Below are 17,458 nucleotides of genomic sequence, written 5' to 3'. Positions count from 1 at the left end.
CTGATGTTTTTTGTTATATTTGTGGCAAATATGTATGTCGTTTACTGCTGTAGTTATGCTTAATTACCCTGTACTTGTCCTATATTGTCTTCAACTGTGTCACTGTTTTCCTGTTTTGATTATGTCCATATGTACTCTGTAATTGGGTGCTGCAGAACCCTTGTGGCGCCATATAAATAAAGGATAATAATAATAATAATAATAATAATAAAATATAGTGTTGCAAAAAACAGAAAAGATATAACTGTATTTTGGACGTCACATAAGCCAGCAAGACAAGATATGGGTGCTTCACAAAGTTTGTAAAACCTGCATGGCATCACTCCGCATTTGGACTAAAGGTGATCGAAAAGGACTTTATTTCGGCATACCTGTGATGTGGTGTGAGCCAAAAGATCACTTGAGTGACTGCTATTTTTGTGCTATAAATGTGAATGTGATGATGTGGAAATGTTAATTTCATCCAGTGCAAGTGACAACACAGGATCTCCAAAGTGAGTTTGAAGATACTGTACTCCAAACAAATTTTTTAAAAAGTAACTAAACAATATAATTTAATATAATTTGTGACTTGAATTTATTGAATAAAGGAGCTGCGCTTTTAGCATCCAGACTTCAAGAAAAGCATTGTCTTGAGCCAGATGTTACTATAACGTCATATAGAACTAGAGAGCAAGCCATACTGATGTTCTTTAGCGAAGATAAAAATCTTGTGTATTGCAACAATATTCCTGAACTTCTCCAGATGATGGGTTTGCCAGAATATTGAGCAGAAGACTGGCAGCTCTTCTTCAATAGTTCTAAAAGGATCTTAAAATGCATATTACTGCACAATGAGAATAAATTTGTGTAAATTTCTATGGGTCATTCATGAAAATATCAAGATAGTCTTAGTAAAAATTGTTTATTCTCAGCATCAGTTGTCTGTGTTGATTTAAAAATAATAAACTTTCTTCTTTGGCAGCAAAGTGGATATACAGTACTAAGTAAGCTTGTACATATGCTTATGGGATAGTTGTGCAAAACAAAAGCACTGTCAGCAAAGGGTATAACCTCCAAGGGAAGTTATAACTGTAGGAGAAGCCAACATCATTCACAGAAAAAAAATCATACTGCCGCCTCTCCATATCAAACTGGGTTTAATGAAACAATTTGTAAAAGCATTGGACAAGTCAGGCAATTGTTTCATGTATATTTGTCGAACATTTCCATCTCTTAGTATTGAAAAATTAAAGGCAGGAATCTTTGACGGCCCACAGATATATGGAAACTGGTGAAGGATCCAAATGTTACCACATCTATGACTGAAACCGAATCTGAAGCATGGCTGAGTTATGTGTCTATCATTCAAAAAATTCTAGGCAATCACAAGGCAGACAACTATCAGGAATTAGTCCACGACTTCACAACATGCTAAAATGTTGCGACAAAGTAGGTGCCAACGTGAGTATTAAATTACATTGTTTGTACAGCCATTTAGAGCACTTCGCAACGTGAGTATTAAATTACATTGTTTGTACAGCCATTTAGAGCACTTCGCATCCAATCTAGGAGATTTAAGCGAAGATCAGGGTGAATGGTTCCACCAGGATATTCAGGTAATGGAAGAAAGATATCAAGAAAGGTGGGATCGTCACATGATGGCCGATTCCTGTTGGAGTCTGCAGAGGGACTGCCTGCAAAAAGAAAAATGTAATCAGAATTAAAAAAAATATCTTTTTAACTATTTTTAATATTGTTTAATTTAATTTTCCATAAATATTATCTCAAAAACTAGAGCCATTTTTAAAAATAAGCATGGCATATTCATAATCAGGAGCACAAAATTAATCAAAATCAACTAATCCCTAGCAAAAGATTGACTATTCCCAGTTATGTTTACATGTTTAGATAAGATAGTGTGGTGGCAGAGAGACTCAGGTTAAAACGTGGCTCGGATCCATGGAGAAACCATAGTTCCAGGCTTACAACCTGGGTATAGTACAGAATCCAGGTTTTCCAAGGAGCACATTATGGATGCCTCAGCTGCCCTATTTAGAAGGATTACTCTTTGTTTCTGGAGTCCTGATACTGGATAGCCGGCCAGGCCATAGTCAGAGTCATGTACGCTTAGTTAGTGTTAGGTTCTTGGTGTCTGGTCCTGTGCATTTGAATTGCTGTAACATCTGAAAACTGTTAATTCTGTGTGACTGTCTCAAATAACATCACACTCACCTTTTCACTGTGGCTGGTTCCTGTGTTTACGACTGAAGAGTTCCACAATATGTAGAAGATAAATCAATTTCTTTAGTAAAACTTTATTTTGCACTGTTCTTTATACTAGGGGTGGATTGGGATGGAAAACTAACCCAGGAAATTTATGGAAGCAGTCCTACTAGAGACGAGGTCTGTTTAGATAGTGGGATATGTTGAGAGGGCTTGATCCCTCCTCATAATGCCTGATTTTGATTTGGATGCACTTGCGGCCTTCCTTGCGACTTTTGATGCAGACAATGCAATCATATTGCACTAATGAAACTTTCACAAGCATCCGTCTCTGAATATATCCCCCAATGTGAGCTATTCAGCATCTGTATACGCAACCACTTTCAGCAACACACGCATGTTACTCCAATAACACACCCATACTATGTTACATCTGCGTCTGATTAGCCAGCCCCGGTAACTGCCTGGAAATTCCCAACACATTTCTAAGACATTTCTCAGAGCATGCATCTGAATCTGTACTGCAACTCTGTATGAACACCATCAGGACGCATGTGCTGTGCAACTCAGATGGAAAACATTGCACAATAACAATATAAAACACATTGGCCCCATAGGAAAAAACACATATATTGGCCCACACAGGAAAAAAATTAAACACATTAGTGCCTACAGGGGAAAAAAAAACATATTAAATGAAAAGTATATATATTATATGTGGAATACATACTATATCCCGGCAGTCTGGATGCCGGTGGTCATGTGACCAACCACAGCATTCCAACATTGAAGATCCTGACATCAGAGGGCGTAAGTATTTCCCTATCCCTAACCCTCGGGGGAATGGTATCTAGGGCTAACCCTTCTGGGGGTGTCGGCTATGGCTAACCTTTTGGGGGATGGCGGCTAGGGCTAAACCTCACCTATTGCCTAACCCTAACCACCCCCCTTAGTCCCTAACCGGTACCCCAATACTCACCTTTGGAATGTCAGCTGTCAGCGATCCGGCGCCAGTGTCCTGAGTTGTGTCAGGATTCTGATGTCGGTCACATGACCACCGGCATCCCAACAGCTGGGATGCTAAATGCATACCCATACATATATGTACAAAAAATGGTTCGGCCTATGTGTGCGCCGTACCATTTTTGCTGCATTTGGATTTGGCTCTGATTCGGTATCCGGTTTTGGATTTGGATTTGCCAAACTGCCGTGACAGTCACATAATTTGGGTATTTTTGGTCATAGAGTAATATTAACCTCAATAACATTAATTTCCACTAATTTCAGGTCAATTTTGACCACCTCACAGCTTACAATATTGTTTTCACCAATATTGGCCAAAGGCTGCAGTGACAGATCAGTGGCACAAACACACAACAGTTTTATCACATGTTTCCAAATCTCCTGATATTCTTTACATTCCAGTTACTAGGGCCATCTGCAGTTTCCAGCACCTTTCTGCTTTATGTGTCCTGGGTCTTATTTTCAACTTTATACTCCAACAGCAATATTTATTTTTTATACCATGCTATGCTCAATACACTGCATCATTATACTGCATACTTACCTACTCTCCTGCAAATTGCAGGAGACTGCTGATTTTTCAGGTAGTCCCCGCACTCATGGAACAGTGGCCGCAACTCCCACTTCCCGCCCACAAGCTAGTGAAACCGGCAAGATGAGGAGATTAAACAGTTAATTTCCTGTGCCGAGTGCAGCAGTAGCAGAGAAAGGAACTTTGCCCCGCGAGGGTACACGTTTCCACTAATATGGCTCAGATATGGTGAAACATAAAAAATGACACAAAAAAACCCCAAAACTATTTGTTATAACCATTTTTGTGTCAACCATTTTCAGGTCAACCCTGTCGATCTTTTGTACCTATCAACTTTTTCTACTGTCTACCTTTTCCATGTAAACCTTTTGACCCTGTCAACCTATTGCATGTCGACCGAACATTTGGGGTCAATCTATTGACTGTCTATCCTTTTACTGTAGATCAGAGGTTCCCAAACGCGGTCCTCAAGGCATCCCAATGGTCCTGATTTTAGATGTATCCATGCTTGGCCACAGGTGACTTAATTAGCACCTTAGTCAATTTGATTTTACCATCTGTGCTGAGCCATGGATATACCTAAAACCTGGACTGTTGGGGTGCCTTGAGGACCGCGTTTGGGAACCTCTGCTGTAGATCTATTAAACCACACCCCCTTAAAAGTTAGCAAGTATGATAAACTGTATACTGTATAAAATAACTATACTCAAACAACACTTGAACAGTATTATATATATGCAAGGTGTATATATATATATATATATATATATATATATATATATATATATATAATAAAAAACAGTTTCCCAAGTGCGCTAAATAAGACTGTATCTACAATGATTCTTCCAGTGTTGTTTCCATAAGACAGAATTGAATATTGGAGAAGATTTGTACCTGAAAACCTGTAACGGACTCCCCTCACCAAGATGGTCACCCAAACAAGAGGGCCAATTAGTAAAAAATTGTTTTAATAACACGTGTTAAAACAAATACAGTTTTCACATAAAATTCCTCATATAGTGTTCACAAAGATGTGTTTAAAATGATGACAATAAAGGATAACCAGTATGTTTGTTGTGTGGTCTTTAACTCTAGATACTCCCTCACCTTTTTCAAGGTGCAAGCTTAAGAGGGAGTATCTTCACAAACTATGCTGGAAACTCCTGACTGACAAACCCAACGCGTTTCGTCTTATCGACTTCATCAGGGGTAATAAATATATAAAACAGGCTTATTTGCCATTAATAGATTTGTGTGTGGAGAATCACAACCTTGGATATAGTGATAAAAAGGGATTCTCTTAAGTTTGCTCCTGATAGGAGCTTTCTTGGTGGTTCCTTTTTGGAATCCTAATGGTCCTAGATATAAAATTCTGCCTTAAAGATAATTATTCGAGACTCCTTTGTGGAGCTCCTTATAGGGACAATTGATTGAGGTTCCCTTTAAAAATACTGGCAGTCAGATTTTGACGCACTGACTGAATAAGATATCCAGATCTTACAATTGGGACTATTTCTGATTCAGGTATTAGCCCGTATAAGGAATACTTCTAGGAAAAAATACTTCAAAAAGTATAAAGCTGTGCCACTTCCATTCACAGCCAGAATCTCTCAGGATCCATTCTGTGAGTTTTACTGAGGAGGTTTTCATTGCGTTGTGATTGTCAAATCAGCTTTATACTTTTTGAAGTATTTTTTCCTAGAAGTATTCTATATACGGGCTAATACCTGAATCAGAAATAGTCCTGATTGTAAGAAAACAGAATTCTCATGGGAGCTAAACCACCTCAGAAGAACAAAACATTAAAATAAAAAATTGTTTATTAATAAAATTAACAATGAATCTTATAACATTGTTGTGAATGTTTGTAACACAAATGAATAAAACTTCTTTCTTAAGATCATATACATTAAATGAACAGAGATATGTTGTTTGACAATAAGTTGGTGAATTGTATTCTGATGATATCAGCTGTTGCGTAAGATATCTAATCTTCAATTAAGTTGTTCAGATGCATGATCTAATCCACATGCTTGAAGAAACCCAATGCGTTTTGTCCGTTAGGACTTCATCAGGGGTTATAATCAAATATCAATATTTTGTGAATTTCAATATCATATCCAGACTATGCTGTGAAATTAGCAAGATATCGGTTTAGCTTCACCAACAGATATCAATAAGTAGTATAAAATGTGGTACTGTGAACAATTCCTTTTGAATGTATCAATTGGTCATTTCACAACAATAAGTGGAAGTGAAGAATAGAGTGATTCAAGGACAAGTAAGTTACTCCCTTTACAATGCCTCAGGATTCACTTCACAGCTACTGTATATCATCTATATATATATATATATATATATATATCACGTAATGGCAGCACTCTAAGACTCATTATAGAAAAAGATTCAGTTTAATTTATCGACGTTTCGGGATTGCTCCCGTTATCAGGACAAGTGACAAAGTGAATTCACATACATATATACCCCCCCTCCGAGCAATCCCCAAGATTACTTGATCCAGTTCAGCTGTGCCCACGCCTCACCCGACTCCCCCGGCATCCGTGCTGCGGGAACGCTGGTCCGGGCAGCTGGTGACGTCAGCGGAAGTGTCATGTTGTCAAGGGCAACCATACATTTCACTGCGTGATACAAAACAAGTGATACAAATAACTTACAATTTAAAAACTTACTCTCTTGTTTATGTTAGAATCTTAAATCGAATGATATAGTCAATGTATGTTGTTATTGTTATAATAAGCTCATAATTTACCGATCCCCATTATTCAGGATCCATTAACCCTTACTAGGGCGGCTATAATAGGACTCATATAAGCATACAAATGTACAAAGGCATGCATGTGGATACATTAATAAACACTGATCAGCTCACTTATATCTAAGACCCGATTAATGGAGTATTGTAAAGCTCAAATTCCAAAAGGAAAGGAATTTATACTTGATATGAAGCAATTCTAGAAAGCACTGAAGCCCCAACATCTCATTTAGCCCTTTCGGCGCTAATGCATCTAGTTGAAAGATCCACCTACACTCTAGTTGTAGTCATTTCTGTCCCCTGTTGCCCCCTCTTATATTATATGGGACATGGTCTATAATCTTGGATCTGATGCTAGCAATGCTATGTTTGGCTAGTACACAATGGCGTGCCATGGGCTAATCGCTATGACCAGTTTCCAATGCACTCCTTATAGCAAATCTGTGAAGGGCCATCCTCTCCTTAAATTGTCGTTCTGTTTTGCCCACGTAGATCAATCCGCAAGGGCAATACAGAACGTACATTACGCATTTTGTAGTACAAGTCAATGGAAAATGTATGGTGTATTTCTTTCCCGAGTAGGGATGTGAGAAAGAGTCGCCCACTATCATAGAGCAACAGGTGACACAGCCCAAGCATTTGTAGCAGCCTGCTTTGTGCATAAGGAAATGCTGTGGTCTCTTCTGGTATAGACTTGTGATATCTCTTTTTACCAGTTTATCACTCAAATTAGACCTCCTTGTATAACTAGACATCAACCTACTGTTATTAAGGGATCTGTATGAAATACCTCCAATCAAAATCCCGACGGTCAAAATCCCGACAGCAATTGACTGATGGTCAAAATCCTGACAAGGTCAAAATCCCGACATGGACAAAATAATGACATTTAAAATACCGACAAAGTCAAAATACCGACATGTAAAATGCCGACAGTTCAAAATACCGACATGCACTTTTCATTGTTTTTTTGTATGTCGACATGGACACCATATAAGTGTACCGCGTCCCCTCGCATGGCTTGCTGCGCTCGCCATGCTTCGGGCGCAGTGCCTCGCTGCGCTCGGCACACTATTATATTCCCCCTCCAGGTCCACTGGGATGGTAAAGTATGAACAAGTCAGTTTCAATGAAAAAACCATGAAAAACTCATGTCGCATTTTGACCTGTCGGCATTTTACATGTCGGTATTTTGACCTTGTCGGTATTTCAAATGTCTGTATTTTGTCCATGTCGGTATTTTGACCTTGTCGGGATTTTGACCATTGGTCAATTGCTGTCGGGATTTCAACCGTCAGTATTTTGATTGGAGGTAAATTGACTGCATCTTGTTATTAAGCAATGGTAGATCTTTATCTGTATTGATTAAAGTCCAATATTTTTTGGCTTCCTTCAAAGAATTTGCACTATTCACTATTAACCCAGGGAATTACTATCTCTGTATATGCATTCTTTTGTCTGGGTTGTAGTGTATTCTCTCTGGGTATATTCAACACCTTATTTTTAATCTGTATTAATTCCTAACATGTATACCCCCTATCCACAAACTTGTCAACCATACTAGTTAGATCCTTTTCAGTTTGACTTGGATCACTCATTAACCTTCTTACTCTTAGCATCTGGGGGTAAGGTAAACCCCTTCTCAATGGAAGGGGATGGAAACTATCATGTTTAAGGATCGAGTTCCTATCTGTTCCTTTTACATAAATTGAAGTGCTTAATGTGTTGTTGGTCAGTGTAATATTTACATCTAGGAAATAAATTTTATCTTCCCTCATCTCATAAATGAGTTGTACTGGATGTTGCGTAGCATTATGTGTTTCTATCAAAGCAGACAATTGTGTTATTGGACCTACCCAGATGATCAGTAAGTCATCTATATATCTGAGATATACCCTCAGTAGTGCCTTAACTTCGGGATTAGAGTAGAAGATATGTCGCTCAACCATGTACATATAGACATTGGCGTACGATGTGAGAAGTTCAGATTATTTCTAATAAATATTTAAAATGCCAGTGTTAATATATGCTGCAGACGCAAGGCGCATCTTATTACCATATATGGTAAAAGTGTGCTGTACGTCGCAAACACTACATCCCTTAAAAGAAAACAAACAATCACACACAGTGGCTGAGGTCCAAAGCTCAGAGATGTATATATTTGATATTAAAAGGATATGCATACAATATAACACATGTACAGTATATATATGGTTACAGTGTTGCAATTACACAAGAAGCAGTTGTAGTTACATAAGGATCAATTACAGCCAGAATACTTCACCCTATCCCTCAATGCACAGTCCGCTCCATCTTTGAATCTGCCCCAACAGCAACAAAAACAAACAGCAAACCAGCCCTTCTTGGGTGAGGGAAAATACCTATATACTGTGTATTGGGGGAAGTACATGTCTGGGACTGAGTCTTCTGTTATTGGCCAGTTCATATGCAAGCAATTTCCAGCCTTGAAGAGGGGTTAGCCACTGGTTTTTCAGGAAGTTCTTTTGTTCACTTTAGAATTGTGGCTTCATATTCCTACATTTAATCATAACTATTCGTTGCAATGTGCTACAATCTAACCATTGCCATCAAATTAACACACTTTGACACCAAGCATGACATGTTTATCTGGTTCCATTCCAATAATACATATATATCTGATGTTATAACTCTCTTGTATAAATACATTATAATGTCTGGTGCTTGACATATTTAATTTATGTGTTGTATGAAATATGTGTTGAATATATCTTTGTGGCTTGTCTGTGTGAATGCGTATGCTACCGTATATCGCTGTGCACGCTGCGTGTATGCGCACGCAAAGCAACCCATCTGTTTGGAGTTTGTATTTGCTGTGTATGTAATATTTTTACTTTGACAGTCCACCCTTTGTCAGTAGACAATAACTGTCATAACTGACACACTAAACATAATTACAAAAAAAAAATATTTCAAACACATAATCTGTGACCTAGACGGACGTATGTATTAATTTCGCAAATCAGACATTGACTATATTTGGGGAAGACAGGGAGGAGGAAAGGACATCCTCTATATGCACTCGGCGGTCATGGGACCACTGGTTGGGTGTGGGACAACATTTAACCTATAGAGTATGCTGGGACAGTGCTATGGCCTATGATGTCTAACTTGAACGAACATTGCACACATACATGTACCTACGTCTTTGCACACTGATGTTCAGATTCGATAGAGGTTTTGCTGAGTAGAGGGAGAAAACACAAACAAATCGTGAATTTCATGGTATATATTCCTATCATTCCCTGAACATTGTTTCCATTTCTGGATCGTATGCTAGGTCTGTTTCATCATTGAACAAGGGTTATTATTTCAGATAATGTCCTTCCTAGATAACATAAACCTTTGGAGTTCGGGGAGAGCCACTCATAAACTTTTCTTCCACATATATTAATGAGCTCTTCATAGACAAATGCAGGGGGGGTTTCTGGTTACCCAGAAACCCCCCTCCTCTTGGAAAGTGGCTCAAATTATGACAACAATAGCAATGGTATATAATACAATTACTAGAGCTGCCGCCACATCATGCAGTTTAAGGGACAGAGTAGAACTGCTGCATATGCCCAGTGGTAGCAGCTTCTTCTACCGAGTTTACTGCGTGTGTGGATCTGAGTGCTCAATCAGTGCAGAGCCATACCATAAGGTGGAAAAATGTGTGCTTACAAAGTGCAGTACTGGTTTAATATATCTGCGTATTAATTTATTATGGTATGTTTAACATTTTCCTGACCACTTATTTAGACTATTTAAATATGTTTGATACAGCTTATACTATAGACAATCTATAGTGTTAAATATTAATACTGTATTCCATACAGTGTTTTAAAATACCAATGTTTACATTAATATCCAGGGTCATTACTGGGTTCTTCTACCGCTCCCTCAGACTCCTGCAGAGTAGGAAATTGTGGACTGCATTTGGAAACCCCCCTCTATAAATCCTGCGTTTGCCACTGCTCTTTATCTGCTATGTGTGAATAGGCCATTTGTCTGATTGTTTCCGATTCCCTCCCAATTTCCTGATTTCTTGAAATTGGTGAGATTTAAACATACCAGGGATTTATCTATGGTACTGGTGGATCTTAAGACTAGGGGATCAAGTTATATTATATTTCTTGTCCACCTGTCCCCCCCCCCCCTATGTAATTCAAGTACCTCAGCCAACTCTAAAGAATATGGCACTAGTCCTGCATTATTTGGTCTTAGAGGTACCTGTGAGCACATCTAACATTCCGTGTGGTTTAAGACCTTACCCACTAGTGAGTGGTAATCACTCAAGGGATGTCTGCCAAATGCTGCCTTTTTGCTAGACTGACATCTCTGTATGCACTCAACTTCAATTATAGGGTCCCAATAACTACAAAATACAGTATTCCTCAGACAATAGCCTATCAAGTTACCTCCGAACTCCGTAACTACTAGACCTTTGATTTTCTCTGGCTTTAACAAAGTGATAGGCTGATCCTGGGATCCTATAAAGACATCAAAGATAGAACAAAACAAATCTTGCCCATAGCAAATCCATTACAATGACTGGTCTTTCTGTAATCTTTTAGTACGCTCAGGTAGTGTTCAACAGTGCCGCCTCTCAGTCATCACGGAACAGACTCTCGGGTGATACTTCTGCGATCTCACTCCCTTTACGAGTTCCTTCCGGACTACCGACTTTCCTGCAATGGGAATTCGTGGACCCAAGTCTCTCTCTCGGCTACTTTCACTGGGATCGTGCTTTCAACAAAACTTGGTACTGTCCTTACCACCTGTCTATTAGGCAACCTGAGCGTAAGAACAATCACACAGTCTCTTGGTTCACAATCAAGACAGTTAGTAGTTGGCATACCAGGAATCAACAGTTTCAAGTTCTTTTGTTAACTTCTCAAATGCTGGCTCATCTCGATAAGGTACTGTACTGTCACCTCATTGGTGTATTTCTGACTATGGTGCGAATCAATCATGACATGAGGTTGTCTTCCAAAAACAAAACAAACAAAATTTTTTTTTTAAAGATGGTGATTCGTTAAGTGGGCATCTGGGAGTGGTTCCGATGCTACATAACACTAGTGGCAATGTCTATAACCACAATAGTCCAGTTTCAAGAAATCACTTTGCTCCTACTCCTAGGGATACCATATCTACACACAAATTTCTGCACAATTTTCTTTGCGGTAAACACAGCAGTATTTGTGCTGGCAGGAAATGCCTCTACCCAGTTTGAGAAAACATCAGTGCACACCAATACATATTTCAAATTCCTACAGGGTGTTAACTGTACGAAGTCGTTTTGTATTACCTGAAAAGGTCCGTCTGCAGGAGTAGTATGGGATGGCTCTGTCACTGCTACCTTACCAAATGTTCTTCCTCATGCAAGTAAGACAGGTCATTGTTTTCCAGCTTGTCTGAGAAGAGAACCTTGGTACACACCAGTAAGCTCTTATTAATTTGCACATACCTTCCTTACCCTAGGTGAGTCAGACCATGTGCCACCTCAGCTAGGCTTGGGAGATACGTCCTGGGGGCCACTGGCTTACCGTGTCCATCTCTCCAGAGTCCTGAGGACTCCTGACCATATCCCTTCACCTTCCAGACATCCTTTTCCTGTAGGGAACACAAATTTGCATCTTAATTTAACTGTAGTGTGTTTGCAATGCATAAAAAAAAAAAAAAAAAAACATCTCTAGAGTGAAAAAGGAAAAACAATATCAGGTCTGCGTTCACCAACGGGCTGTCACTTATGTCTGGTCTCGTAGTAAAGTTCTGATTCAGATATTCCACACCCTCATACATATCAGTGTCTATACAAAATTTTCCTTCACCAGTATTCTCATCCTCCACCCTTTGTGTATGGCAAGGAACACTGCAGTAATACTGGTGCCATCGTGCTGATGAGACATACCGGGTTTGGGCAGAACTTTGAAGGTCCAATACGGCATGTGATGTATGAACTGTCAAATCATGTACCAGTACTACATCCCAGGTATTTGACCATTGTCCCACACAACTGTAGTTTATCCCTTGAGACCTTGTGTCCTGTCTGGAAGAGACGAAACAGAAACTTTCGTATCTGCCAGGGACGACTCAAATGAATCAGCGCACAACAACAAGTCATCAACATATTGTATCAGCACCAACCCATTCTCAGGCTGAAAGGACTGTAAACAGTCATGTAGGGCTTGGGAGACAATACTCAGGCTGTCACTTGAAACCTTGGAAGAATCTGGTCCATGTATTGTACCCCCTTTGTGAACGCAAAAGATGAAGAGGAAACTGTGAAGAAACAGAATAGAGGTTGGTGACAGATAAGTTTGTAGAGGTGGAGAGGATTTTATTAAAATGACAACTGGATTGGGCACTACGGGGAATCGATTAACTACTTGGTCTACCCCCCTTAAAGCTTGTGCTTGCTGTGTCACTACTGGGACTTCCTCAGCCATCAATCCAGTGTCCTGTCCATCCTAAGTTCATAGGGAACCCGGTATCTGTGAGATAATTTCCTCTACCTGTGATGGACATGAATCTAGAACAGTGAAATGCAACATTAGTCTTTGAGGAGTATCTGACATACCTTGTACTTCCTGAGCGGGAGCACAATATATGTATTTCACATTTCAATTTACATAACAAAATCTCTGTCAATTAAGTTAGTCAGGGGCCACTGCTGCTAGGAAAAAAAGAAAAGGGTTTAGCATCATAGAGGCCCAATCGTAACTTCAGCAGGTTTTGTCCAAGGGTAATGTTGCACTTCTCTCGTTCCTCCCATTTGCCGAATTAGTGTTTACCAGTAATCTTATCCTGATGGAGAATTTTCTAGTACTGCAAAAAAAACACAAACAAGCTTCTAGGTCATGCAAAGTATGCATTCAATCCTTCTCATCCCGTATTAAGGGTCTGTACATGGTCCAACAAACATTTCCGAGCTTATCTAGACAAGGGCATTCCTAGAAATGAATACTTCTTATGTGGTAATTAAAAAGAAATACCCGGGGGTTACCCAATCTCTGTCCGCTTTCCTACTTAGAAAAACTAATGTGCGGACAGGATATTCTCCATTTATGACATTACTTTCTTGATTTTTATTTTATTTTTGGGTTTTACTATATATGTACTGGAATGGCTCCACACTTACCAGTTCCACTGGTCTCAGCCACTTCCCCTGCAGGTTACAGCTCCTCTTTTACCGGTTGGATACTCCTCTGAGTGCATGAGAAATGACTGAAACCGGAGTTGGGTCACCATCTCCTCCTAAATAAAACTTTGACATTCATTAGTACATATATAGGTTACATTCACATTTCTCATATTTTTATTTTCATTATTTTCTATAGTTTGTATGCTGGCTGTAACTGCTTCCACATCCACATATGGCAGTGTACTTGCTTTATCTTTTTTTTCTTATTTATTGTTGCTACGAGTTCAAACAGTTATTATGTTTTCGTTCTTGTCTTATATGACTTTGGTTAAACATACTACATGCAATACCTCATGATCAAAACCACCAATCACTGGAAATGATATTCCACCATTCATACGTACTCAATCTTTACAAAAAGCCTCTGTGTGGACCATATTTCCCACACATAATATACCGAGCGCACCCTCTTGGTCTCTGCTTCTCAGCCTGAACCCTGGCTCCAAAACGCCTCTTGCATGCCTATTTGGCTCCCATTGTGGGCTTTTTTCACAACACACCAAATGGCCCACACGAGACAACGGTGAAAAGTTCCTTTTCACCCGCTCCTTCACCACTGGAATGTACCACGACTCACTCCATTAGTGATTCCCCACGTACCCAGTGTGGATCCCTACCAGACCCCTGCACTGGAAGTATGGAGCATTAACAAAATTAACACCACACCTTTTTCAGTGGAGGTTGAAAGCCTGTTTGAATGTTTCCTGAGAGAGTCAGCAAAACTTCCTTTTCTTTACACAAATCACGTCTGTGTATGCTATCACAGCACGCATGATGATGCAATTTGCGCAAAATAACGCAAATGGTATCACGTTGCGCCGCATATCTCACACACAGACGTGCGGTCCAATTGCACAGCTTATAGATACTTGTTATCTATACACCCTACGATCACGGGAGTCGAATTCCACTAGCTGCGCTCCTCAGCCGGAGTGTAACATCAAATCATGCTCCACCGCACGTTCTTCACAACGTGCGTCAATCTCAATACGTAAGGTCGCTAGCCTTCACGCTGCCAAGCCTCTGCTAACTCAGTATTTTCTACGGGAACCCGATTTCCGGGGTTCAATACATTCACACTTTCTTTTCAACAACCCACACTTTTTGATTTTCTGTACAGAAAAAAAATAATTTACCAGTGATTGATAACATCCCCTTAAAGGTATTACACTTTAAACAAAGTATTATAGTAATGTGCTTTAAAATCGGATAGTTACCTGTTAAAATGTGTTTTATCCCACCTTAACAATCAATTTCTATTATGCGGCTAACTTCCGCTTGCGTAAATATTCACTCACGTTTCCCGCCTGTGCATCCACGTGTGTACCTGTGCGTCACTATATACTATTGTACTATGACACATGTATACTTGCGTACGCAAATGTGTATCGCTGCGTACCTTTGCATGCAGCTTGCCACACTCTGTTACCCAACTCTAGCAATACAATTAAAAAAAATAATAATATTTGTATTGTATTGTAGTAGTTAGAAAAAATGCTTCCCCGTTCCCTTAAAGCACCAGAAATCACCTGCCGGAAAGCTTCCTCTACGTGCTACCTAAACTTTTAGGCAGGAACGGAGCTCCACTTATGAAATGCAAATATTTTGCGAATTTTCGTTAACAATAACACTTTAACATTCAATTTTAAAACACTTCAATATAATATGGCTATTGTCTATAATTTAAATGCTATGATTCAGATTGGATAGCTAACTTGCAGAACATATGCTGATATAAATACCCATATAATAATAATATAACATATATATATATATATATATACATACAAATATATATATATATATACACATTATTTATTACACGTCTATGAAACCCCTCAAACAGCACATGTATTCATACACACATACTGAATGAATGTAGTTTTCTACAGAGCCTCTAATTTGCATATCAACAGATGTTCACATGCTTGTGTACCAGAGTAGATGAACAGGTTCATTAACATTTCAATTGAGCAAGCAGAGGGTTAACAAATCCTGTGGAAAAAAACTCTTCATCTGTGTGCAATTCTTACATTAAGCCAAGTATTTATTTATCTCACTATTTCTATCTCTAGGCCCAATTGAAACACTATTTGTAATTGACTATGGCATGGGTTAGTTAAATTCATTGGTAGCTTTTAAATGGTGTTGGATTTGTACATATATATTGTTTATTTGTGACAAAGGAAACAGATTGTTTAACAAACTGGAGGTCAGCTGTTAGCTAAGTGGATAGAGGGTGACTTTACGTACCTAAATTGGCCACTGCTACTCCCCCTTCCCAAGCCATGTGCATGGACAAAATGGTGTTCACACCATGTGGCCAGAATACCATGTGGCTAGCTATTTTGTCACAAATAAATCTCAATTTATACAAGCACCGGAAGTTGCCCTAATAGACAATTCCCACTGCATGGTAACAACGCTTTCACACGCTTTTTCAGCGTGAACAAAGCTTTGCTGCTTCAGGCCTACGTTAGCAGTATGGGAATAGGCCTCAGTATGCTAACACAGCTATATCATACCTATGCACCAACTTTTAAATGCTCTTTAAATTTACTTAACAGATAAACAATCCAATCTGAATCAAACACAATATGACTTATTGAACTTTGTTTAGCAACAATAAAAATACGCTGTAGCATTTCAAATATGGGGGGGTCATTCTGAGTTGATCGCTAGCTGCTTTCGATCGCTGCGCAGCGATCAGGAAAAAAAAGGCACTTCTGCGCATGCATATGCGGTGCAATGCGCACGTGCGACGTACTTTTACAATGGCCGATGTAGTTTCACACAGGGTCTAGCGAAGCTTTTCAGTCGCACTTCTGACCGCAGAGTTATTGACGTGAAGGGAGCACTTCTGGGTGTCAACTGACCGTTTTAGGGGAGTGCTGGGCGAACGCAGGGCATGTTTGTGATGTCAAAACAGGAATTGAACTTTGTAGCCGCTCTGTGATACATTTGTAAGCTAAAATACACTCCCAGTGGGAGGCAGCATAGTGTTTGCACGGCTGCTAAAAACTGCTAGCGAGCTAACAACTCGGAATGACCACCATTGTGCGTTTTCTTTTCACACTCACACAACAAAGAAATATATTCTCCCTTGAGTCATATCAGCGCCTTACTGATAACAAAAAATAAATAAATGGCATGTGGTTCAGCAGCATCTAGATGCGTCCATCTTTAGCTGGTAGACCACAGCGTGGCTGTACAGTGCATCATTAAGTACGTGATATCGCGGATGCAGCCCCCAACTGAGAAGTTCAGATTATTTCTAATAAATATTTAAAATGCCAGCGTTAATATATGCTGCGGACGTAAGGCGCATCTTATTACCATATACGGTAAAAGTGTGCTGTACGTCGCAAACACTACATCCTTTAAAAGAGAAAACAAGCAATCGCACACAGTGGCTGAGGTCCAACGCTCAGAGATTTATATATTTGATATTAAAAGGGTATGCATACAATATAACACATATACAGTATATATATATATGGTTACAGTGTTACAATTACACAAGAAGCAGTTGTAGTTACATAAGGATCAATTACAGCCAGCATACTTCATCCGGTCCCTCAATGCACAGTCCGCTCCATCTTTGAATCTGCCCCAACAGCAACAAAAACAAACAGCAAACCAGCCCTTCTTGGGTGAGGGAAAATACCTATATACTGTGTATTGGGGGAAGTACATGTCT

The sequence above is a fragment of the Pseudophryne corroboree genome, chromosome 1 (assembly GCF_028390025.1).
Source record: "Pseudophryne corroboree isolate aPseCor3 chromosome 1, aPseCor3.hap2, whole genome shotgun sequence".
Taxonomy (NCBI): Eukaryota; Metazoa; Chordata; class Amphibia; order Anura; family Myobatrachidae; genus Pseudophryne; species Pseudophryne corroboree.
Note: the sequence above shows the minus strand (reverse complement) of the source record.